This window comes from Ovis aries, chromosome 1 (assembly GCF_016772045.2).
Source record: "Ovis aries strain OAR_USU_Benz2616 breed Rambouillet chromosome 1, ARS-UI_Ramb_v3.0, whole genome shotgun sequence".
NCBI classification, from domain to species: Eukaryota; Metazoa; Chordata; class Mammalia; order Artiodactyla; family Bovidae; genus Ovis; species Ovis aries.
Window position 1 is genome coordinate 148,085,073 of NC_056054.1, and position 26,426 is coordinate 148,111,498.

The 26,426-nt window shown below is 33.7% G+C and overlaps 1 protein-coding gene and 1 non-coding gene across 10 annotated transcripts in view; one reads left to right on the forward strand and one right to left on the reverse strand.

Moving 5' to 3' along the window:
- Positions 1 to 26,426, reverse strand: part of ROBO1 (roundabout guidance receptor 1) — a 1,286,018-nt gene that overhangs the window by 1,083,212 nt on the left and 176,380 nt on the right. The window lies entirely within an intron of this gene.
- TRNAW-CCA (transfer RNA tryptophan (anticodon CCA)) lies at positions 24,917 to 24,989 on the forward strand. Its single transcript has one exon. It is a non-coding gene; the product is annotated as a tRNA-Trp (tRNA).

Consider the following 26,426-nt stretch of genomic DNA (forward strand, 5'->3'; position numbering starts at 1 on the left):
AATATCCATTACTATTTTTAGTATATAACATCTAAAGATCATCTGACAAAGGGTGCTAGATTGAAATATGTCCAAGACAACAAATTTAAGATAGTTGAATCCTCTTCTGAGTTGATGGGTGAATATATTCAATGAACATTCAGTTTAATTAAATAGTAATGGGATGCAACCAAAACAGTCATGCAATCAAAACAACAAAATATTGTTTCAACAGATTCCTGAACTGGTTATTTTTAAGGTGCCAAATTTATTTCTCATTGGTTTTCTCAGTGTAATGATCACAATAAACTGTGGAAAATTCTGAAAGAGATGGGAATACCAGACCACCTGACCTGCCTCTTGAGAAATCTGTATGCAGGTCAGGAAGCAACAGTTAGAACTGGACATGAAAAAACAGACTGGTTCCAAATAGGAAAAGGAGTATGTCAAGGCTGTATACTGTCACCCTGCTTATTTAACTTCTATGCAGAGTACATCATGAGAAACGCTGGACTGGAAGAAACACAAGCTGGAATCAAGATTGCCGGGAGAAATATCAATAACCTCAGATATGCAGATGACACCACCCTTATGGCAGCAAGTGAAGAGGAACTAAAAATCCTGTTGATCAAAGTGAAAGAGGAGAGTGAAAAAGTTGGCTTAAAGCTCAACATTCAGAAAATGAAGATCATGGCATCCGATCCCATCACTTCATGGGAAATAGATGGGGAAACAGTGGAAACAGTGTCAGACTTTATTTTTGGCTCCAAAATCACTGCAGATGGTAGCTGCAGCCATGAAATTAAAAGACGCTTACTCCTTGGAAGAAAAGTTATGACCAACCTAGATAGTATATTCAAAAGCAGAGACATTTCTTTGCCAACTAAGGTCTGTCTAGTCAAGGCTATGGTTTTTCCAGTAGTCATGTATGGATGTGAGAGTTGGACTGTGAAGAAGGCTGAGCCCCGAAGAATTGATGCTTTTGAACTGTGGTGTTGGAGAAGACTCTTGAGAGTCCCTTGGACTGTAAGGATATCCAACCAGTCCATTCTGAAGGAGATCAGCCCTGGGATTTCTTTGGAAGGAATGATGCTAAAGCTGAAGCTCCAGTACTTTGGCCACCTGATGTGAAGAGCTGACTCATTGGAAAAGACTCTGATGCTGGGAGGGATTGGGAGCAGGAGGAGAAGGGGACGACAGAGGATGAGATGGCTGGATGGCATCACGGACTCGATGGACGTGAGTCTGAGTGAACTCTGGGAGATGGTGATGGACAGGGAGGCATGGCGTGCTGCAATTCATGGGGTCGCAAAGAGTTGGACACGACTGAGCGACTGAAATGAACTGACTGAACTGAATGTGGTAAGTAAACACCTCGACATTTAGACTGAATTTCTCATAGTAACATAAGGTAATATTAATTTCAAAAAGCAAACCAAATGAAAAACAAACTTCCAGTGGGTTTTGACCTTCCTATGTATCTCAAATAGTTTATTTCTATACAAATATCTGTAGCAGATTGGTGATAAGTGAAGTACAGAAACTTTGATATATTTGAAGAAATTCACTTTAAAAATAAGAGTTATAGAAGTGTTTGAGATTGTATTCCCAGTATCCAATTCATTTCGTCAGTATATGGCATCTCATGGTTCAGACATTTTCACCTGGGAACACAAATGTGGCTACAGTGAATTACTATACTTGATCATCTATGAGGGCATGACCATCTGTGAGCAAGAGAGACTGTCCCTGGACATTTCACATCCTTTTCTTTCTGGTATCGCTTATTCTGTTCTATTGTAACTCCCTTCCACTTGTAGCACACAAATCTGATCTTCAAAAGTACAAAATAAATAAAATTGACAATAGGAAGTTTCATAAAAATGATGCAGATGAATTAGTTCATGGTTTCTAAACAAAAGAGATGAGTGTCAACTATAAATGACTAATGTAATCAGAAATACCTCAAAAAGCAAGTCCATCCATTTATGTCTACTGTCTTGCTTATGCTTCAGTGTTTACCGCTTATACTTTTGGTGATAGTAATTTATTTCGTTGGCACTGAAAGTCATTTTGGTGATAACCGTGCTTATACCACATGGCTTTTTACTATCTTTATTCAAAAAATAGCTAGGCTTGTCATAGAATTTCTGTAAATATAATGAAAATTATTGAATAGAGTAGAAAAATTTAAAAAAATAAGTAAAATCTGTTAAAATAGCCAATAAGAAAGAAATTACTATTTACAATTTAGAGCTTAATCATACAACTGAAAAAATATCATTGTATAAAATGAAATCATTTTTGTTCATATTACAAAATTACTTACTTTTTTCATGCATTGCACAATATACAGGGAGTAAATTTGGACAATTTTACATAAAAAAACACCTCATGTCAAAGTAAAATATATGAATTAAGCTTATATTTAATTTTTGGCAGGAAACCAGGTTTGTCTTGATTTGATGACATTTTAAAAATTAAGATTACTTTATCAATATTTATTTCATAATATAGATCTTAGAAAATTAATACTGAACTTTGAAATAAAAATGATTCAGTGGAATGTCATTCAAAAGATACATGTGACACAGAAAAAATAATGAAAAGTGGTAAGACTTGGCAAGGACTCCAATTCCACAGTAAACACACTTAAGTGGAAAATTGTCCTTATATATAATTATAAAATTCAGGCTTTACAACCACAGTAGATACGGCAAAACTGAAAAATATATTTTTTTTCTGCAACTTTTCATGTGACATGGCACATTTCTAGTAGAACTCTGAGGTTTCTGTGGTGAGCTGATTCTGCCAAATTTCCCTTTACACCAGGTAGTCTATCCCTGGGGTAGCATAGAACATGTGGGTTTTCAGTATGGAGCATGGTTCACTGCAATGCCTGCTACTGTACCTCTTATAAGAAACAGTAATCATATGTCATTCTGTGATCTACTGCTGTGTTTTGCTACCAGTTTCATAAATAAAGTTGAGAGGTCATTTCCACCATAAGTTTCTGTTTGTCAGATATCTTCAGTCAAAAGAAAATATGTATTGCAAGATGGAAGGCCAAAGTTAAACACAAATTTTCCACCAAGGTGATCTTTTATATATCTAATGCTGGTCAGTGTAATTGTGAAATTAGAGACTGTATCAAAATTATTTCTGTTGTAATTTTGGAAACTTATGTGTTTTCAGAAAGCATGTAATCAGATACCTTTGTGAGAGATTTTACAAAATCCTTTTTTGTATAAAACCATGCTGCTTTGTTAGAGTACAAATTCACTTAAAATAGAATGCCAGAGATCTGAGAACACTGACATACTAGTAAATTAACTGCATATTTCATGCTTTTAAATTTAACACCTACAGATATTTATCAAGTGGTATTAGTTTGTATATAGAAAAAAATAATGCCCTGGTAATATATCTGATGGCAAGCATAGTCAATGGGATAGAATTCACATCATTTGCTAGGTTTCCATCAATAAAGATGAAAAAGCAGTTGTCAACTAAAATGCTAGCTCATGAACTTCAAGTTTCTAAAAAGAATGATTGGGTTCATGTTAACTTATTTATGCTCCATAATATTTTTAAATTAACCTAATCAAGACCAAATCCAATAGAAAATTGCAGAGCTTTAGCTACTAAGTTGGCACCAACTACAAAATTTAACTGCTAGAAGAGATTGAGAAATTCTATTTTCAACTCCTAGAGTCCAGCCTATCAAGATATTGGATTAGGATCCCTGTTAATGGTAGAGAAGAGCACTGCATAGTCATCTTGCTCTCTACCACCAAGAACAAGAAACATGAGAGGCACAGAGTATGGTGGGATGAGCACAGTCTCAGCTATTAATATCAGAAAGACTCATTACATTTCACTACTCCACCTCTTCTCCATGTGTCTTGGAAAGTGACGTATTGTTTAACTTCAGTTTCCTCAAATGCAAAATTAAGAGACTAATACTTAATACATAGAAGAATTTGGAAAATTAAATTTGAAGCTATATATAACATGCCTCTTGGAACACATGACAAGTGATTGAAAAAAATGCTGATAATAGTTATTAATATGATGACCCTAAAGTGAAAAATTTGAGGTGGATGAAGTATAGGGTCACAAACACACACCTGTTCAAATCTGCTTTATGTCTTTAGAGATAGGTCTTAGAGAATAAATCTGCAAATTACTTTATATCAAAGACTGTATCATACAATGAAAACAGCAAAAAGGGAAACACACCTTCAAGACCAAATGGGACTCAGGAGACTGAAAATTCATTCTGTGCTCTGCTCAGAAAATGTCACATCTGTTGAGAAGTCCTGAAAGGCTGGACAAGCTCCTGAAAACTTTGGTTTCTCCTACCAGCCACCATATGGGCTTCCCAGATAGCTCAGTGGTAAAGAATCTGCCTGCCGATGCAAGTGATGCAGAAGACACAGGTTCAATCCTCGGGCCAGAAAGATCCCCTGCAGGAGGAAATGGCAACCCACTCCAGCATTCTTTCCTGGAGAATGCTCATGGACAGAGGATCCTGGTAGGCTACAGTTCATGGGGTTGCAAGAACACATTCACATGCACACCAGCCAGCATAAAGCACTGCAGTTGGGCCACACTCATAATCAAACCACATCTGTTACAACACCTTTCCCATTGCTAGTAGAAAACATCATGGGACCACTTTGATATGGAGCTATCTTGGAATTTTTGCTGAAGTGACAATATTTCCTCCAAATTCTGCTTAATTCTAGAGTGATTAAAGTCAGAAGACATAAGAAAAGACTGAAAAAAGTGCTACAACAAAGAACTCTTATAGAAATATTTGACTTGAACCCTTGTCTCTTGCTCTTTTTAAACAAACATGAACCTTCGGGTTTTCCTTTTGAGTATTAAAAGTGTTTGAAGGCGTCATCAAAACATTATGGTACTGGCACAAAGACAGAAACATAGATCAATAGAACAAAATAGAAAGCCCAGAGATAAATCCATGCACCTATGGACACCTTATCTTTGACAAAGGAGGCACGAATATACAATGGAGAAAAGACAATCTCTTTAACAAGTGGTGCTGGGAACACTGGTGCTTGTAAAAGAATGAAACTAGAACACTTTCTAACACCACACACAAAAATAAACCCAAAATGGATTAAAGATCTAAATGTAAGACCTAAAACTATAAAACTCCTAGAGGAAAACATAGGCAAAACACTCTCTGACATAAACCACAGCAGGACCCTCTATGATCCACCTCCCAGAGTAAGGGAAATAAAAGCAAAAATAAACAAATGGGACCTAATTAAGCTTAAAAGCTTTTGCACAATGAAGGAAGCTATAAGCAAGATGAATAGACAGACTTCAGAATGTGAGAAAATAATAGTAAATGAAACAACTGACAAAGAATTTCATGTCAATGTATGTCAAAACCAAAACAATAGTGTAAAGTAAATAAATAAATAAAACTAAAAAAAAGAAAAAAATAATAATCTCAAAAGTATACAAGTAGCTCGTGCAGCTCAATTCTAGAAAAATAAACGACCCAATCAAAAAATGGGCCAAAGAACTAAATAAACATTTCTCCAAAGAAGACATACAGATGGCTAACAAATATATGAAAAGATGCTCAACATCACTCATGATCAGAGAAATGCAAATCAAATCCACAATGAGGTACCATCTCACATCAGTCAGAATGGCTGCTATCAAAAAGTCTACAAATAATAAATGCTGGAGAGGGTGCAGAGAAAAGGGAGCCCTCTTACACTGTTGGTGGGAATGCAAACTAGTACAGCCACTATGGAGAACAGTGTGGAGATTCCTTAAAAACCTGGAAAAAGAACTGCCATATGAACCAGCAATCCCACTGCTGGGCATACACACTGAGGAAACCGGAACTGAAAGAGACATGTGTACCCCAATGTTCATCACAGCAGTGTTTATAATAGCTAGGACATGGAAGCAACCTAGATGTCCATCGGCAAACAAATGGATAAGAAAGCTGTGGTACATACACACAGTGGAATATTTCTCAGCTATTTAAAAAATGCATTTGAATCAGTTATAATCAGGTGGATGAAACTGGAGCCTATTATACAGAATGAAAGTGAAAGTGAACTCGCTCAGTCGGGTCCGACTCTTTGCGACCCATGGACTGTAGCCCACCAAGCTCCTCCGTCCATGGGATTCTTCAGGCAAGAATACAGAATGAAGTAAGTCAGAAAAACTTCAATACAGCATAATAACACATATATATGGAATTTAGGAAATGGGTAACAATGCCCTTAAATGCAAGACAGCAAAAGAGACACAGATGTAAAGAACAGATTTTTGGACTCTGTGGGAGGAGGCAAGGGTGGGATGATTTGAGAAAATAGCATTGAAACATGTATATTATCATATGTGAAACAGATCGCCAGTCCAGCTTCGATCCACGAGACAGGGCACTCAGGGCTGGTGCACTGGGATGACCCTGAGGGATGGGATGGGGAGGGAGGTGAGAGGGGGGTTCAGGATGGGGAACACATGTACAACCATGGCTGATTCATGTCAATGTATGGCAAAAACCACTACAATATTGTAAAGTAATTAGCCTCCAATTAAAACAAATAAATTAATTGAAACAAAAGTGTTTGAAGTCAAGAGAACACTCTTCAGCTCTCAGTTTATTCTTTTTAAAAAACATTTTTTAATATTAATCTTTAATTGAAAGATAATTGCTTTACAATATTATGTTGGTTTCTGCTATACATCAACATGAATCAGCCATAGGTATACATATATCCCCTCCCTCTTGAAACTCCTTTTGAACAACAAAACAAATTGAATAACAATGAATAACAGAAGAAAATATTTTCTCTTGTGTAGAGTGATCAGGAACAACTTAACCATGTTAGTTGATTCAACTTAGATCATAATGTTATCCACTCTAACTTAAGTCTAATGTAGCATCAAGTATTTCACAGCAGACCTTAACAACTACACATTTGGAAAACAAATATGTAAGTAGACAAATAGAAAAACAAAAGAAATTATAATATGCATTCGTTTTTAAGGTTATCTATTTCACTAATGAAACTAACCTAGTAAATATATTTGCCAGATCTGGATTTAATGGAATATAAAAAATCAGCACTATTTGGTTTAAATAGACTGACAATAATCTTCAAGCCCTCTAACACAAACCATAATGAAAAAGGGAAATATTTACCCTCTTTTCTCATCACTAATTTGGAAGTTCTGAATATTGAAAAAAAATAACGGTGTTCATGGGATATTTTCTGCAAATATCATTAAATGATATATACCTGGTGTTCTTACCACTTTAAAATGTATTGACAAACTAAATTGATTATTTTGGTCCTACTTAAAGTCTTTTCATTAAGGCCATGAATTATTATAACTTCTTAAAAAGCTAGGGCAAAGGATTTGATGCCCTTCCTTCTAATGTGTTTCATTCAGAATTTTTAAATTAAGAGATTGATCAACTATTTCTTCCTACAAAAGTGTGACTTTTATTCATATGAAAAGAAAGTGAAAGTGAAGTCATCAGTTGTGTCCGACTCTGCGACCTGGTGGACTTTAGCCCACCAGGCTCCTCCATCCATGGGATTCTCCAGGCAAGAGTACTGGAGTGGGTTGCCATTTCATATAAGTCTACATAAATATATTTTAGACATTAAGTGGCCCAGGACTTCTTTCATAAGTAATGAAAATGGTTCTGTTAAGTGTAATGTTTGATGCAGTGAACATAAATCTGATTCATTATATTGTGAATGGTCAACAATCCCATCTCTATATATAAATATGCTTTAGAAAGTAGACTGACTCAGATGTTATTACTATTTTAAAAAGGAACACAGTCAACCTGCAGTTAAATAGAAATAGCATTGTAAGTAATTCATGCACTAAAAATTAATAGAAAGATAAATCATTTCTTGTCAGTCAGCAAAGCAGAAGACAAGAAGATGGACTTACAGAAAGACAGAAGGAAAATTGATCTGAATGTCTTAATGAACCATAACCAGATCATTCTATTTCAAGCCTTCAGACAATTAGAAAGTGTAAAAGTTGGACTTGGTGATTGTTGATGCCTGAACTTCAATTTCAGTGTTGACTAGCCCATAAAGTTTTTTCTCCTCTATTTTCTACATGAAAAAAATCAGACCACTTGCATAACTTTTTTCTAATTTTAACTCTAGCTTTCTCTCTGACTCATCATTGAATAAATAGGGGGGTCCGTGAACCAACTTTAGGACAATCTCTCATCCTCTTGAAATTGTATGTAAAATTGTAAAAAATCATGCCTGAATATCCTTTGTTCTGGAATTAAAAAAAAAAAAAAAAACACAGTTTCTAGAATTTAATTAGCATCGATCCCTGCCCCCCAAAGGCAAGAAGTTGGAATGACTTGCCATGTCCCTGCAAAAGTAAACTTTAAGTTATGCCAAACAGGAATTTGGCTTTTAAATTAAAATGGTTATAAATATAGTATATTTAATTACTATTGTTTTATATTCTGAGTTTTACAAACAGAAAGGCCAGCTACAAATTTAGAAAAGGTGTTTGCAATACTTAAAATACTTTTATTTTATGTTTTAACTCAACTTTTTGAATAATATGACATATTAAAAGAAGTTAGGCTACATACCTAGCTATTACATCTTTCAGAAGGATGTGGTATCACATTTTACCTTATTTTAAATCTTTATTGGAATATAGTTGATTTACAATATTGTGTTCGTTTCTGCTGCACAGCAAAGTGAATTAGTTATACATATATGCATATCCACACTTTTTAAGATTCTATTCCCATATAAGTCATTACAGAGTATTAAGTAGAGTTCCCTGTGCTATAGAGTAGGTCCTTATTAGTAATCTATTTTATATAAAGGAATGTGTTCATGTCAATCCCAATCTCCCAGTAGTATCACATTTTAAATTTGCTCCAATAGCCTTAGGTTTGGAGATCTATAAATTCTTCTCTTCTTTATTAATCAGGCTAACCCCCCAACACAGACTCTTGAGAGTCCCTTGGACTGCAAGGAGATCCAACCAGTCCATTCTAAAAGAGATCAGTCCTGGGTGTTCTTTTCAAGGACTGATGCTAAAGCTTATTGGACATGAGTTTGAGTGGACTCCAGGAGCTGGTGATGGACAGGGAGGCCTGGCGTGCTGCAATTCATGGGGTCGCAAAGAGTCAGACATGACTGACCGAACTGAACTGAACTGAAACCCCCAACACACACACTCTCACTCACTCTCTCTCTCTCTCTCTCTCTCTCTCTCTCTCTCTCTCTCTCACACACACACACACACACATCCACACACCTTTTGAAAGAAAACAATGCATATTGGGATAGTTGGGCATCCTTTTGATTGAAGTATTAATCAAATATTTTAGTTTATTTGCATTATTTATTCACCAAAGTCTAAAATTTTTAAAAGGTTGATTTCTTTTGCTAACAATTTATTAAATATATAGTCTATCAAGCTGACAAAACTAATTCTGAGTCAAAAACCTTTTTATTAAAACTAGGGACTATCATGAATTGAAAAAGGTTGTGAAAGCTTAAGCCAGAAATGTGAAAGCACTACTAATAGCCTTTCATTATATGCTGACAATGGATTAAACCATTAAAATTCTCATAGGATAATAATTCAATTTATAGTAGAGTTTTCAGCCTTATTTTTATATTTAAAAATTATTATATTTCCATATCTAGAGAATATTCAGTGTTACTGTATGAACTCAAGTCACTTAAATGCCCATGTTTCAATGTTTACATCTATAATATTTTGCCCAACACAAAACACTTTTTTAAGGTGCTACAATTTAAAGTAAAATAGGTCAATGCAACCAATGAAAGAACTGGAAAATACTAATTAGATCAAACCAACTCACCTGAATCCCTCATGTACGTAGATACTTCCCAAAGGTCTGCTGTACCAGACCTCTGGGAGGTAAGCTGAAAGCTGAGGAAGCAGCCAAAAATGATGCCAAGCATCCTCCTCGTGACTGCAGAACTAGATTCACTACTTAAACAGACGAGCTATTTTCTATTACTTCTAGAGAACTGAACTACTGAACTGTGTGCATGTGTGTGTGTGTGTGTGTCTTGTGTGCCTGTGGAAGTAAACCTGATTGAAAATTACAGTTAATAGGATTATAATATGCAAAATCTATTCTCTGATTGCAGCTATTTTTATATCCATGTGTAGTCTCCGAGAGAGAAAGTTTTCATTTTTTGATCAGAGTCATGAAGCTAACAAACTGCGGATTACTAGAAGCACTCACATCATCAAATATTGATTGGCATAACACATCAAAAAGGCAAATGTTGAAACTCACTAATAAGTGAAGTATGGACAACAGATCTCTCTTATGAGTAAGAGAGATCAGAGCATGTGTGTGTAAAATTAAAGAAAAATAAAGACAAAAATCTCACAAAAGTAAATTAAAATATTATGAAAAGAGTGAAAGTAAATAATTATAAAAAGACAGCAGTAAAAAGAAAAAATGTATATAATAAGCATCACACATTGCTTTTGATTAAGAAAATATAACTATATGGTAATAAAATAACTAGACAGAATCAACACTGTGTTTTGCATCAGTTTATAATGTTCTCTATTACAAATGATTAGTACTAGTATGTGCCTTTTTATAATTACACTGCTGATTATTGTTAATTCACACTACCCTTTGAAAATAAAGTGATTCATCTTAGAATAATTTGAATCAAAGGAAAATTTAGATTTGATTATTATAGCGCAAACCCATGATGAGTTGCTTCTCTGGCCTTGAATAGAACTGAGTGATAACTGTCAGTAGAATTCCTAGCTATAAATTAAAGATTATAATAGTGCTGAAATAAAATCAGTCAAGCAGAATCTTGTTTCATAAATAGTAGCACAAGCTGAGGGCTAATATCACATGTATATTATTGTTACATCTGCAGTGTTGAGTGATAATGATTTCGACTGTAATTCATGGTGTGTTTTAGGTTGTAGAAGCAATAAAATATTGATCATAAGCATGTCCAGCCATTATTCAGAAGATTAGATCAATTTATGAGAGGCAATAATGTGTAAATGAGTGACCTTGCAAAGGCCACAAGTAATTCTGAGGTAAAACTACCGTCTATCTAGGGCTCCAGATGAAACCTAAGTTACTAAAAGTCAGATATTGGAATAATATATAGTTTTGAGCTCAAATTATATAATAAGTTATTTAGGAACCATTACTCTATAAATATAGCATCAAATATGTTGCCAATCTTTGATAGCATGTGTAGAAAGTTAAACATTATAGACTATTTTTTAAGATAAATACCTTTTAAAACTCAAAGGGGAAAATAAAGCTAATAAGCTATATCATTTAGTGCAATTCAGATTCAAATAGTAAATTTATAAAAAGATGCAGTTTTCTAAAATTATGAAAATAAATGGAAAAGTTGATTTAGAAAATATACTACTATTACTTCATTTATAAAAATGGAAAAAGATGGCAGTTAGTTTCAGAAAATAAAGTGATACAAATGCCCCCAAACATGTTTTGGTTTAGCAAAAATTTCAGTTTAAATTGGTTCATTACACAGTAGACTATTTTAAATTAAAATTAATGCACATGTCTATGTGATGCATGCTCAATTATTAAGCCTCAGTGGAAGGACAGCCAACTTACTTCTAGTAACAACACTATGATACCTGCTGACAAAATTCATTGTATATTCTTAAAAATCATAGGCAGTATTTTTGTAGGCTTTCCAAGTTTAACATGATTTTTGAGCCTTTTGTATTGATACCAGAGACTTAACGGCTTAATACAAATTAGCAGATTAAAAAAAAGTAGGGGAGGGGTTAATCAAAGAAACACATTTTCACGTGAAAATAAAACTGTGAAATAAAATGTGTCACTCTCATTTTAAAGTAATTTTTGATAGAAAAAGCAAATGATATATAAATATATGTCAAATAGCATATGTTGAACATTAAAAAGTTACATTAAGATGATTCTTCAAAAAGACTAGACATGTAATATTAAATGAAAAATCTTACTGTGTATCAGTATGTGTATTCAACACATAATGCACTCAACACAACCCTTGTTTGATTGGATGAAACATGTTAATTTGATCCATATAATCATAAATATTGACCTAAATATTTGTGACATAATTCTAGAAATGTTAAGTCACAGTTGTTTGATAAATATACTAACATTGCTATGGTTGAATTTTTAAAATGACAGAAAATATATGATTAGGTAAGGAAAATTCTATGCAATGAAAGTTTATTATGATTATAAAAATTTAGCTAAAACTATGCTGATAGTTTTTTCTAAAGTTGTTATGAAATGGTATCTAAGGGAAAACACATAGCATTCTGAAATCATAAAATGCTATCTTAAATTAAACATAAAGTATTTTAAGGCCTGTGTACTCTCAATTATAATACCCATTGTCCAGCTAAAGAAGAGATAGTAAAACAAAGAGGTAGTAAAACAAAAGAGTAAAAGTTAGAAACACAAAAGTAGGTTTCTAGATAAGAACCACATAAATCAGGAAATCCAGTTAAAAATAATGAAACATGATCTTTTTTTTTTTTTTCCCTAGAAGAAAAGAGACAGATTTAGCCCAGGAGGGAATCTTTCACCTTTCTAATATACTGTATAGATTATATCCTATCCTACCTGCAGTTAGGTTATCAAACAAGATTGGAAAATCCTTTGTGACATACTGAGAGAAACAGAATGGACTGACATGGGATGGACAATATCATCATGAATTTTGGAGTCAGACAAACCAAGGCAGTTCAAATCCTGGTTTTGTTAATTGTTACAAAGAAATTAATTCTCTTTCATAAGGAGTCTTAAAAAATTGAATGAAATCAGTGCAGAGAGAGCACAAAGTGAGTGCTCAAGTAGTGATAGTCATTGATGATAAATATTATTTGTTACTCACAAATTAAGAACACAGTAAACTAGATAAATTATACTCATATTTATTATTAATGTGTAAAGTTTGTTTGTAAGATTTATCAACTGCCAGTGTCTAAGCAGTGTAACAATGAAGAGAGGTGATTCATGGAAATGTTATTTTGGAAAAATGTTACAAACTTGTCATTTAATTATTAATATGAAATTATTGATAATTTAAAGAAAAATGACAAATTACCAACACATTCAATCTAAGTCAGCTTTTAGTTTTCATTTCAAATATTTATTTCTGCAAATCACCCAAATAATCTCAGTCACCTCATTAAAATTGCCTTAAATCCTCACTTAAATAATTTCTAAGGTATATTTTATCAATTAAAAATCTAATATAGAATAAACACCTATCACATAGCAAATTCTACTATATAAAGACCAGATGAAGAGCAACACACTGTCCAAATATGTTACGGGATTTGGCTTTGTTTGGTTAACTTAACTTACAGTGGAAATATAAATATAATATGGAAGCCCCATTATATATATGTGTATGTGTATATATGTACATATATATCCTTACACATAATGTTATATAATAGAATATATATTATATAACATATATATATTGTATTATGTAGGAACACTTAGCAAAAAATGAGGACTATCCAGAGAAACCTGAGACATGTGTTCATTTGTTTCCTCTCATCCACAGTATTATTTTTTTCGTACTAAAAGAATTGTATAACAGATAAGCCTTGTCCCTTTTTTGTTTTGTTCAGGTAGTTATGTAAAATCGTTCCTCATAAGCTTTGTTGTTACATGACTTGGCTTTTCATGTAATATGATACATTTATAATATATAAAATAATAACATTTTTAGGTCAATGTTTCATGATTTTAATACAGCATTTTCTATATTTTAACTGAATGAGTCAAAGTGGTTCCAGTGATTCTAATTTTCCCAATGATTTGTGCATTTTGATACACTCTATTCATCCATGTTACTACCTGTTTTTGTGTGTTGTGCACTAAACACCTTTTTCAGCATTGATTGAAATTTGACAACTCTAGTTATTTCAACTAACTGTACTAATTAATACTTTCATATTAAACTATACTTTTCTTCCTCTTTTAGTGGTCATTCAATTAAAAATGGTATTATTTTCTAATTTTTATAACTAATAGGGTCATAAAAATTTAATTAAGTCAATTGAAATTCTACCAAGCAAATAATTATTGTAGTCATCTTTACTTTTACTTTTTATTATCTACTTTAATCAATCAGACTGTATTTATAAATCAAAGATCCTCCTATACTGTGTTCTCTTCCTTTCTACTAATAATATTTAAGTTTTGTGGATCTGTGACTTTTACATCAATTAGAACACTCAGGTTAATCACATAATAAATTTAGCTAAAAACTGCTATTCTTAATAAAGTTTCTTTCCATTCATTAAAATCAAAGTATATTATGATATACCACAAAAGTGAATCAAATTTTGTTTCAATAATTAAACTTCTCCAGAATTCACATGGACTAAACACAAATAGCTACACATTGATAAACAGACATAATAAAACTAAAAAATTACCTCCTACCAGACAGCATTTGGCTAAACTATACTTTGTCTAATTCTAGTCAATATTTCAAAGTTGCATTGTATGCTTCTCTAGCTTTTTTAGACTAGTAATTTTCAAAGTTTTTTTGCAACTAGTATATATTTAATGTCTTTCTCAGTTTCTTAACGAGGAAATGCAAAATGATGCAAATGGTATATGTGTATAGTTTTCTTGTTGTAAAATACTTCACTAAAAAGCAGTACAAAATTATGAAACTCCTATTACCAAGATACCTGGGAAAATAAATGCTAACTTCTGAGTACCCTTCTGGTTGTTTCGTGGCATACTTTCAAAAACTAGAGATCTGGGTGACATATTCGTAACTTTAAAATATTCATTGTATGAAACAATCCACTAATAATTACAACAAAATCACTACTGTGGTCTGAAAATATGTCACACTGCACAATACAAGCATTCACAATGGTCACTTTCCCCATGTTTGCCCTAAAGCATTACTGTTTGAGTTGGATGTCTAATATTTATGACTTATTCTTATATATTTATAAGCCAAACTTGTACATAGTCTGTTAAATTTGCATTCCTTTCCTTTTTTTTTGTAATGAAATTGTGTCACATTTGTTTATCACAGCACAGCAAATTATAACTTCCCTATACGGCTTATCCCTGAATACTGTATCTGACATCACCCACTAATGGAATCTCAGAGAGGGGCTCAAGGCACTGTGTAAGATCCACTATTCTGGAAAACTAGTTAATTATTCTCACATCCATTACCCAAATTAAAATCCATCTCTTTTAGGTCACACTGTTTTCTCTTTTAATTCTTCCATGCATCTGGAGCAACTCACCAAGTACTGTTGGTTTCAATCATTAATATCACCATCTGGGCTCAAAATTATCTGATAATTTTTCATTCATCTATATCACCTGGACCCTTCATATAGGGCTTCCCTTGTGGCTCATTGGTAAAGAATTCATCTGCCAATGCAGGAGACTCAGATTTGATCCCTGGGTCAGAAAGATTCCTTGGAGAAGAAAACAGAAACCCATTCCAGTATTCTTGCCTGGGAAATCCCATGGACAGAGGAGCCTGGCAAGCTACAGTCCATGGGGTGGTAAAGAGATGGACACAACTTAATGACTAAACAACAACAACAGCAACCTTTCGTATTCCAAAAACTCACTAGCAATACATGTTTTCAAACGACAGTAGCTACTATTCACTGGGCGCCCTCTGTAAATGAGATATCATATTAGATACTTCACCCTCTTTATGTAACCTTTACAGCTGCACTACAAGGTAAATATTATTTCCTTTAAAAAACAAGTGTCTTGAGTCCCTTGGACTGCAAGGAGATCCAACCAGTCCATTCTGAAGGAGATCAGCCCTGGGTTTTCTTTGGAAGGAATGATGCTAAAGCTGAAACTGCAGTACTTTGGCCACCTCATGCGAAGAGTTGACTCATTGGAAAAGACTCTGATGCTGGGAGGGATTGGGGACAGGAGGAGAAGGGGACGACCAAGGATGAGATGGCTGGATGGCATCACCGACTCGATGGACGTGAGTCTGAGTGAACTCTGGGAGTTGGTGATGGACAGGGAGGCCTGGCGTGCTGCGATTCATGGGGTCGCAAAGAGTTGGACACGACTGAGCGACTGAACTGAACTGAACCGAACTTAAAAAACCAAACGAACCAAAAAACCACTCTGTATGTTCCCCAAATTCACACATTTCATAGAGAATCCAAATAAGCTTGACACGAAACCCAATGCTTTCTTTAATTTCATCTAGCTTATTTACTACAATAAAGCAATCTGTTAAAATGATTGATTCCTACATATACCTGATAAATCTAACAAAAATGAAATAGGAAAAAAGGCAGCTCTTCTTGAAAGAGGCAGCATGACACAGATAGAAAATGAATTGAGAGAAAGATTAAGTTTAAACCTGTGGTTGAAACTTGAATAAACCATCTACCTTATAATGATTTCATGTGCTAGTCACTTACTCATGTCCAACTCTTTGCAACCCCATGGACTGTAGCCCACCAGGCTCCTCTGTCCATGGGATTCTCTAGGCAAGGATACTGGAACGGGTTGCTAATTCCTTCTCCAGGGGATCTTTCCAAGCCAGGGATTGAACACAGGTCTCCTGCACTTCAGGCAGATTCATTATCATCTGACCCACCAGAGAAGCCCTTAAAAATCAACTTCCAGACATTCCCAGAGGGTGTGGAACTGCTTCCTTGTGCACCCGGAACACATTGATCAATTTGTCCCACATGACTTTGTTCTACCTAAATAATACTTCTGAATTTTCTCTCCTGTCTCCACAAAACTATTGGTTTCTTAAAGAAGTCTTTCCATACATCAACATGAATCTGCCACAGGTATACACCTGTTCCCCATCCTGAACCCCCCTCCCTCCTTCCTTCCCATACCATCCCTCATGCTGATGTATGGCAAAACCAATATAATATTGTAAAGTAATTAGCCTCCAATTAAAATAAATAAATTTATATTAAAAAAAGAAGTCTTTCCTTTTCACATAAATTTTCTCTGGTCTTTCTTTTCAAACTTAATTTTGTTTCTCCTTTTTCCAGCAGCATTTAATATTTTACAATGATAAAAAAATCATTTAGTGATGACATAGACTATTATTTCCAATTAATATATAAATTATATTTTATGGTTATCTTGACTAAAATAACATTAATATTACCATTTTCACATATAATTCTGATTTCATCAGTCAGATGATATCCTCTCCAACATTATTTCTTTACAGTGAAAACATTACAAGGAAAATACTATTCTATATAGTCAAAATAAACTCTTTCGTAATGTGGGGTAATGTCACAAATTTAAAAGTTCTTATGGGAAAACCTATGTAATTTTGGATTTGACAATGCATTTTAGAAACAACATAAAAAGCATGATCCATAAAGGAAAAAAAAATAAATATATACTCTGGACTTCATTAAAATTAAAATCTTTGGCTCCACAAGAGACAGTGCGAGGAGAATAAACAGATAAGTCACATACTGGGAGAAAATATTTGTAAAAGACAGAACTGATAAAAGACTGTTTCCAAAATACACAAAGCACTCTTAAAAGTCAACAATAAGAAAACAAACAACTTGATTAAAAAATGGACAAAAATTCTAAACAGACACCTCACTGAAGAAGAAATACATATAGCAAATAGACATATGAAAACATGCCCAACATCAGATATTATTAGAGAACAGCAAATTAAGGCAAAAATCAGATACCATTACATATCTATTAGAATGGCTAAAATCCAGAACACAGATGACACCAAATGCTGAGAAGGAAACGGAGCAACAATGAACTTTCATTCACTGCTGGGAGGAAGGCAAAGTGGTACATGGACAGTTTGGCATTTTTCTACAAAGGTAACCTTAGTTTTAACAAAACAAGTATTTGGTGGTGATGCTAAAAATAGGATTCAATGATACAAGTTTTACACCTGTGGCAAGTGAAAAATCTAGTATGAGTAATTGATTGACTAGCATGTTGACTAAGGAGTAACACTAACTTCTTATCAGTGTTAGTTGATCTTTGATTATATATTCACTATTTAACACTTAGAAACTACTCTTCTGTACATAATTTTAGTATACTTTTGAAAATAAAGTATTATAAGGCCATTCTTATATTGAATTGATATAATTATTCATAATAATTATTATTATATAGAATTATTATTAAAAGATTCAGATTTAGAATAGATATCATTACATTGATATTATCTCACCAACCTGTGGATAAACAGCACAGTAGCTACTATTTTTTTCTACCTAAGAACTTCAGTGAAAAAAATACACAGTTATGCTAATAAAGACATATAACATTAATTTCACCACTGTGCAGAGTGCTTAGAAATGTCAACTCTCATTATGGCAGTAAGACTGCAAGTGAATAGTCTTAGTTTTCTGATTAATAGATTTCTAAACCTTAGAAAGACACTACTTTTGGAAGAAAAAAACTATGAGGCTCTGAATGGATAAATTTTAATCATGTTTGTATTCTTATTATACTATTTTTTTTCCTTTATGTTTGCCAAGCTTGTGGCTTTAAAATAAGGCTCTATTACAAATACCTGGTTGCCAGTGAGTATTTGTACCTTTACATAAAATAGCTTAGAGGAGCATGTGGGTTACATCAGGCTCAATTTCCCTCCATATATCATATTTCATCAACTTGAAGTCATTTTTTCATATTTTGATTCTAAATTATTACAGTTGATGATATTTTAGAATAGCTATGAGCCAGACAGTGATTTTGATATGATTGACATTGACTGTCACGCTATTCTTTCGTCAGAACTGTTCACACTGTAGTCATTTCAGTTAAGCTACGTTCATTATGGGGATGTACAAGTTGAGTTTAATTATAATTTAAAATGTCTTCCCCAATTCCTCTAAAATTGAACATTGTCAGGAAATGCTATTATTTGAAGCTTACAAACAAAAATTTGGGCATAGATTTAACACTGCTGAGAAAGTATTTATTGTCAGAGAAATAGCCAAGAAACTATATTTTCTGTGAAACAAAAATTAAGCTACTTAATAAAAGAAGGAAGAAACACTTAGGTAGCAAAAAGTGCCTGATTCCTGAGATACTTCAAAAGGATTGTTTGTCACCACCTAACTAAATGCATGAGAAACTGTCTATTCCTTCAGAAAGGATGAACAAAACTTGAAAGTATTAAGAGGTTGGTCTGATTAATGCATCACACAGAAATATCCTTAAGACATTGTGTCATGGCTTAATTGGTGATACATTTTTTTCTTTAAAGTTAGATAATAGAGATACTACTGTCAAGTTACATTTGGAGAAATTCAGGTTATTTAAAGAACATAAAATAAGCTATAAATTGTTAAAAATAAATAACACTTCCTCTTCTGAAATTACCTAAAAACCACAATTTTCTCATATTAGAAAACAAAAATCCAGGAAAAGAAAAAGTAGGTCCAATAGAAGAGACAAGAAGTGATTAGCATCACAAAGTTATAGGAAAAATCTCTGACCCAGTGACAAGGTGAATAATGACATCATGAAGAAGAAAACAACATAGGATGTGGGACCACTACCCACAGCTTACTACTTATATCATGCTTATGGTAGCAGTTATACCATGCTTTTGCTTTTGATTGAATTGCATGTCAAGCTGTGAATCTATAAGAGTAAAACATTAATTTACAGAATGACTATTAACATAGATGGAAAAAATGTCATGTCATGATATTTTATCTTCTAAGAGGATAAAAAATAATTTTTAACCTATAGCAGCCTTTATGTATATAAAGTCTATTTGAATAATTTAGAATGATAAACACATATAGTATTTTATATGTGAATTTGTACTTCAATATAAGTATTTTATATATATATACATTCATTCATACATATGTGTGTTATAACAATTATTTCATAGGTATGTGTATATATATATATTTTTAGGAAGAATGTCAGTTTTTATACTTTCAAGGCCCACATGCAACTTTTTATGTTGATTTATTTATATGTTCTTTTTAATAGTCTGGGATACCCATTTTATTTACTAATTATTGAATCAATTAAAAAATCATCTACCAAGCAATTGTCCCATGTGAAAATATAGCAGAGGCTGAGTCTGTTTCTATAACAAAGGAAACAGGTGTGTGAAAAGAGAAAAGCTGCAAGTAAAGAGAAAGAATAAATGAATGCTTACTAGGCAATCTGGGGAAAACAGCTGAATGAAGTAAAGACAGTGTCTCTGGCAAATAGAGAATTTTTTACGACAGGCTTTTTCTACCCTCTGGCACAATTACAACAGCTGTACGATATAGCCTCTATCAGTCATAATCTAGAACAGCGCCTCTTTCTATTAACGAAGCAATAGAGGAGCAAAATTACTTAGACCAGTCCATATGAGACACTCTGTTTGCTGCAATGCATTCTGATGGCTTAATTAGGTGAAGCGTGTGACACATGGGGTTTTTCAAGCCAGGTTCATCACAAAGGCCATATCATCAAAGCAGAATGGTCCTGGGCTCTACAGCTAGATTACAAAGATGAGCTTCTTCATCGAGTGGCCTATAGCTAATGAGGTCTATTAGTCTGCTTCCATCTACTTAAACAATTACAGGAAGCCTTATACTAGTAGACCAAGGCTAATGCAGAGCATGGAACTGAGTACAGCTGGCAAATTCTCTCAAGATCTCATCTTTGGTTGAGTGACATTCTCTTGAAAATAAGGAATGCATTTTACTTTTTAAAGTATTTCTTCTCTTTAGACTTGACCCTTCTATTTCCTATAGAAATAAGATTTCCAATCCTATTTAGCACCCACAGACACACATATATAAACAAGTAAACAAAGGTCACATCATGAAGCCAAATGACACTCAGTCAAGGAATATTTTAAATGTGCTTGTGTCAGTGAAGTGAGGAAAAAACCTGAGAAACACAATTACACTAAGAGAATAAATCATATATACTAGACATCTTAACAATGATTTATTCCATAGTTTGACTGTAATATTGATCTTATGAACATTAACTTTAACTTGTTTAATTGTCCAAAAATGTTTGAATGGCATTAATATCTATACAAAAAATAATGGTAAATAATGTACATATATGCATATATACATGAGTGTATATATGAATGGTGACTTTAAATAGTATTATAAAGTCATTCAATGAAAGTCCAGCAAAAAACATAAAGCAAATATTGGTTCTAAAAACCAAATGGAAGTATACCTGAATACCTTTTCTATTTGATCTTATAAAACAACTGTATATTGTAAGTCATCAAACAATAAATACACAAAAATAAAATGACCTCATAGTATGCTCCTATCTGCCTAATTTAATTAATGTCACCATTGGTCTATCTTCCGACAATGAGTCTTGGAGTCATTCATGATGTCTCTCTCTCCTTCTCCTCACTTTCGATCATCACCCAGTTTTTCTGACTCTACATCCTACACATTTTATTTTCAAACCTGTTCCTTTCCTGTCTTTGTTGTGTGTATAGTGAGGCATCTGCCATAGTTTTAGTAATCTCTTCCTCTTGTTAATTTATTCATCTATAAATAAACATTCCATGAATAATTCCTATGCACTGCTTACATTTTTTTTGTTATGATAATAATTCTACAAACCCCCAACAGTGCTTTCCTCTCTTCTAGCATAATGATAATTTATCATTAAAAAATTAGATGTACAATTTTTTTTTTTACTATTTTTTCCTTTACAGAGAAAGATAAAGTAAGACGATACAATGCCCGTTTACATTTACATTGCCTCCTCCAACCTTAAAAAGTACTGTGCAGTGTTAGAAGTCAAATAGGTGTTGGATTAATAAATAAAAATAAAATAAATAATTTGATGATAAATAAATGAAACAATTAGATGGACCACATTTCCACTGAATTACAGTTAAGAAAAGAAAACTTCTTATTTGGCTACTTCCCACCTTAAACTCTCACCTCCCTTTTGACCAGAGTTTATATTTAAAGCTGCTTAGCTCAGTATATGGAGAAGGCAATGGCACCCCACTCCAGTACTCTTGCCTGGAAAATCCCATGGACAGAGGAGCCTGGTAGGCTGCAGTCCATGGGGTCCGCAAAGAGTCAGACAAGACTGAGCGACTTCACTTTCACTTTTCACTTTCACGCATTGGAGAAGGAAATGGCAACCCACTCCAGTATTCTTGCCTGGCGAATCCCAGGGATGGCGGAGCCTGGTGGGCTGCCGTCTATGGGGTCGCACAGAGTCGGACACGACTTAGCAGCAGCAGCAGCAGCTCAGTGTAAAAGCTTCCTCAGAATTTGAATTTCAAATTACTCTCTGGACTATCTGCAAACATCCCTTAATATACACTTTTCCTTCCTACCAGCCGAACAAGAGTTCTCACAGTCACCGTGACTCTGTCTCCTAGCATGAGCCCCAAATTTTCTTTCCCCACTCAGAGAGAACTCCTAAAACTTAGGTACCTACCCCATAGTAGGAACTTAATTAATGGACTCTTTTTGTTCACCTGCTCCCTGAGGTCTTTCATGAGCTCCTCGAATTGTTCTACAGATAAGCTCCTCCTTATTGGACATGTCTTTTTTCCCCTCAATGGCACTTGTAATTAGCTACTGTCCCACTATAACCATATAGTTCAGACTAGGCTAGTGACATTTGATTTTAGACAATAATGAGATTATCATCAATGGTAGTAAGAGCAACTCCTTATAATAATATCCAAATTGTTTGATCATTAATCTATAACTCAGATAAAAATAACATGGGATAATTCTGACATTCTTCCTGAGGGGTAAACTGACATAAGGAGAGATGAAGTAATTGGACAAAGTAACATAACTAATACATAGCAAAGACATGGTTCATATACAGCCCTTCTGAGCCCAAAGTCACCTTTTCTCTGCTATGAACTTTTGATACTCTTGATGTTTTCTGAGTCGTCCTTCTTCTCTTCTTTCTTTCCCATCTTTCCTCCTTTCCTTTTCTTCTTGCCATCTACCCTTCTCTTTATGAGTGTGTTCTTTTACTATTTTTAAACAAAATTTGAAAAGCAGTATAAAAAAAATCTGTTTTTTTAATTTAATGATTTTCTTCTAGTTTTCTATAATGCTTTTAGAAATGTGTAAAATTAACCTTTTATTCTCCTTAATTTGTAGTAACTACTGGTTTTAGATATCATATTCATGCATAAGTCATAAATTCATACTTTGTCTTTTTAGACAAAGTCCTTAATAGAACTAACTTACTCACTAAACACAGTGACATAGTGTCAGCCAACAATTCAGCTGGGGATCATGAAAATATTTCATTCACTTGAAAATCAAAAGAAGAAAATAAACATTTACAGTCAAAGATTACATTCATGTTGATACCAACACAATTTTAATAAACAATGTTTTATACTCTTTCATGCCAAGAAACTTCACAAAGACAGAAGTACCTATGGCTCCCGTTAGTCATAATGCAACTCTGATTCATAGCCTTTTTTTTTCAGAAAGTTTGCATAACTGATACATTATTCTAATTTGGATATAAATTCTCAGCCACTTAATGTCTGAGACAATACTTTATTAAGACTGAGACAAAGTTTAGGAAACCTTTTACCTATTAGGCAAAACTAAGTTAGAACCCTGTAAAGACATTTTTAATTATACAGGTTAATTTTCATGATTGATTTCCTCAGTTACTATTTTCTTGAGCTATTGCCTCAAAATTATATTTTTCAAACTATAAATAATATTATAAGACAAAATAGCAAGAAATGTAAGTAAAAACAATGCAAAAAAACAGCATTAACCTTAAATCTGTTCCCCCAATTCCTTGCAATATATATAAAATAAATATCTTCAAAAATTTTCATCTTTATACAGATAATACAAATATTCAAATATTTTCATCTCTTTATACAGATAATACGAATAGCAGCAGCCTTGGTTGCAAATCAAGGGCATGATTGTAGGTACACAGAGCTTAGCCCAGGTGGTAACTGACACAAAGGGTGAGCCCTAAATGAAACTGTGAAGACGGTAAAATTCATTTCAGTGCACACAGCAGTGTCTTTCTCCTTCACCTCTCCTCCTCTGAAAGCTTTCTTAATGCTTGAAGTTTTCCCCTTCTCTGACAACACAAACTCAATTAATCATGTATTCATTCAATGAACAATTTGTAAGAGTCAAGTGCCAGATGCTAGAATTATTAAGATACAGAAGGCATAAATTATGACCTTAATAACTCATAATCTAATAGGGAGAAAGATACAAAATAAATCATATGATAAATACAATTATCAGAGTTCAATACCATGCATAAACATGACTCAAAGAAGAAAGATTTCAACATAAGAAGAGTCAGAGAAAGTTTGAAATGGGAAGACACTAAACCAGGTCTTTAACCATTAGGTGTGGGGTATAAGAGAAGGGGAAAGAGCATTCTATGAAAATTAACTGAATGTGCAAAAATAGAAAAAAGTTATAGCAAACTGCCTCACACTAAGTTATGAAACTAGGATAAAAGGCAAAATTTCAGGTCTATGGGATAAATCCTTAAAATATGAGTTTATAGAACCTGACAAATTAGAAACATTATTTGGCTTTGTAGGGAAACCTTTCCAGAAACCCCAACAAATAATGCTGTTTCCTCTTAAATATAGAAATCCAGTCCTAGTTCTCATCAGGCTTCACAGGTTTGTGTGTCTGTCTCTCCCCCACATTGCCATCTCTGTTTTTCTACCTTTATCTCCATTTTAGAACATACAAACACACACAGTCATTCTTACACACAGTCACACGTGCATAGTAAGCAACACCTGACATGGAGCACAGTGCTATAGAATATGTCATTCCAGGATGACGAAAGTGTTCAGAGCATTTGTTTGCTTCCCTGGTAGCTCAGATGGTAAAGCGTCTGCCTCCAATGCGGGAGACCCAGGTTCGATCCCTGGGTCAGGAAGATCCCCTGGAGAAGGAAATGGCAACCCGTTCCAGGACTCTTGCCTGGACAATCCCATGGAGGGAGGAACCTGGTGGGCTACAGTCCATGGGGTTGCAAAGAGTTGGATGCAACTGAGCGACTTCACTTCACTTCATACAGATAACAAGTAGTTTTGAACCTGTTTAACTATTATGTCAACTTAAACTTTCTCAAAAGCTATAGTTCTTAAATGTTCTGTGTACTACATTAATAGAGGGTATTTGTAAAACTTCTGGTTCCTTGGGTCAAAACCAGGCTCTCTGCTTCAGTGATTCTATTATGGGCCATTGGCAACTTTAGATTTAATAAACATTCAAAAAAATATATTTCTGAAAATATATTTCTAAAAAAAATATGGAAAACAGATTGAGAAACACTTTTCTGGTCATACAGATTTATTGAGTAGCATTTATAATCAAACCATGTTTTTAATAGTAAAAATTCTATCAATGCATAATTGGAAGAGTTAAATAACATTTTAAAGTAATTTTAAGTCTGAATATTTTATTCTAGTAGAAGAGACAAACACCTTTGTAAATTTTTAAAATTAATTGATACATTTCTGAATAGTCAGTGCAACTTAAAAAAAAATTGCTAAGAACAAGCAATGCTGTATTCTCCAAATAATATGCATTTTTCTTATCAATTTCCCATGGCTACTGTGCTATAGAAACTAATAACAACTTTTGAAAAAAAAGTTGTGGATAAAACCCTTTGTGGAATGCATAAACGAAACATTCTTAGTTAAATAAATTAGTCAGATAAAAAGATTCTATCATATTTTAATGTCAGAAACTTACTTTCTTCTTTTTTTTTGCATTTACAGAAGATTTTTAAAATTTGAAATAATTCCTCAAATCTATTGAAAATCTACTGGGCATTTAACAAATAAAACTAATCACAAAACTTAGGGATGCTTTGGAGTTGTATGTACATACTTCCTATTATATCTAGAATTTTGTGTAAAGAATTATTTCATTAACATTTACAATTTATCCATGGATGATTCAAACCCAGATAACACTTAGCTCCCTGCAATTACCATCCTTAGACTAAAGCATCAAGGAACTGAAGTGGTGGTGGCTGGGGATGGGTGGATGGGTGGGGAGGGTAAGCAGTAAATCATTTCAGACAATTTCACACTCAAGGCTTGTTGACATGAGGCCGGGCAAAGGAAATAACCCTGTCAGCACCTGCATCTTTAATGAAGGACAGCACTGCTGCACATTCAGAGAAGAGAGAGGGAAAAATAAATCACATTTAACTCTAAAGTGGCTGTCAGATTTATTCAAAGAGAAATGCAACCCTGTGTGCCTTCCCATCCTCACATATCTCCATTTAAAATCTTACAATATATACTTAGAATTCAACATTTTCATCACTGATTTCTTCCAATTTTCAATTCAGCCCACTATAT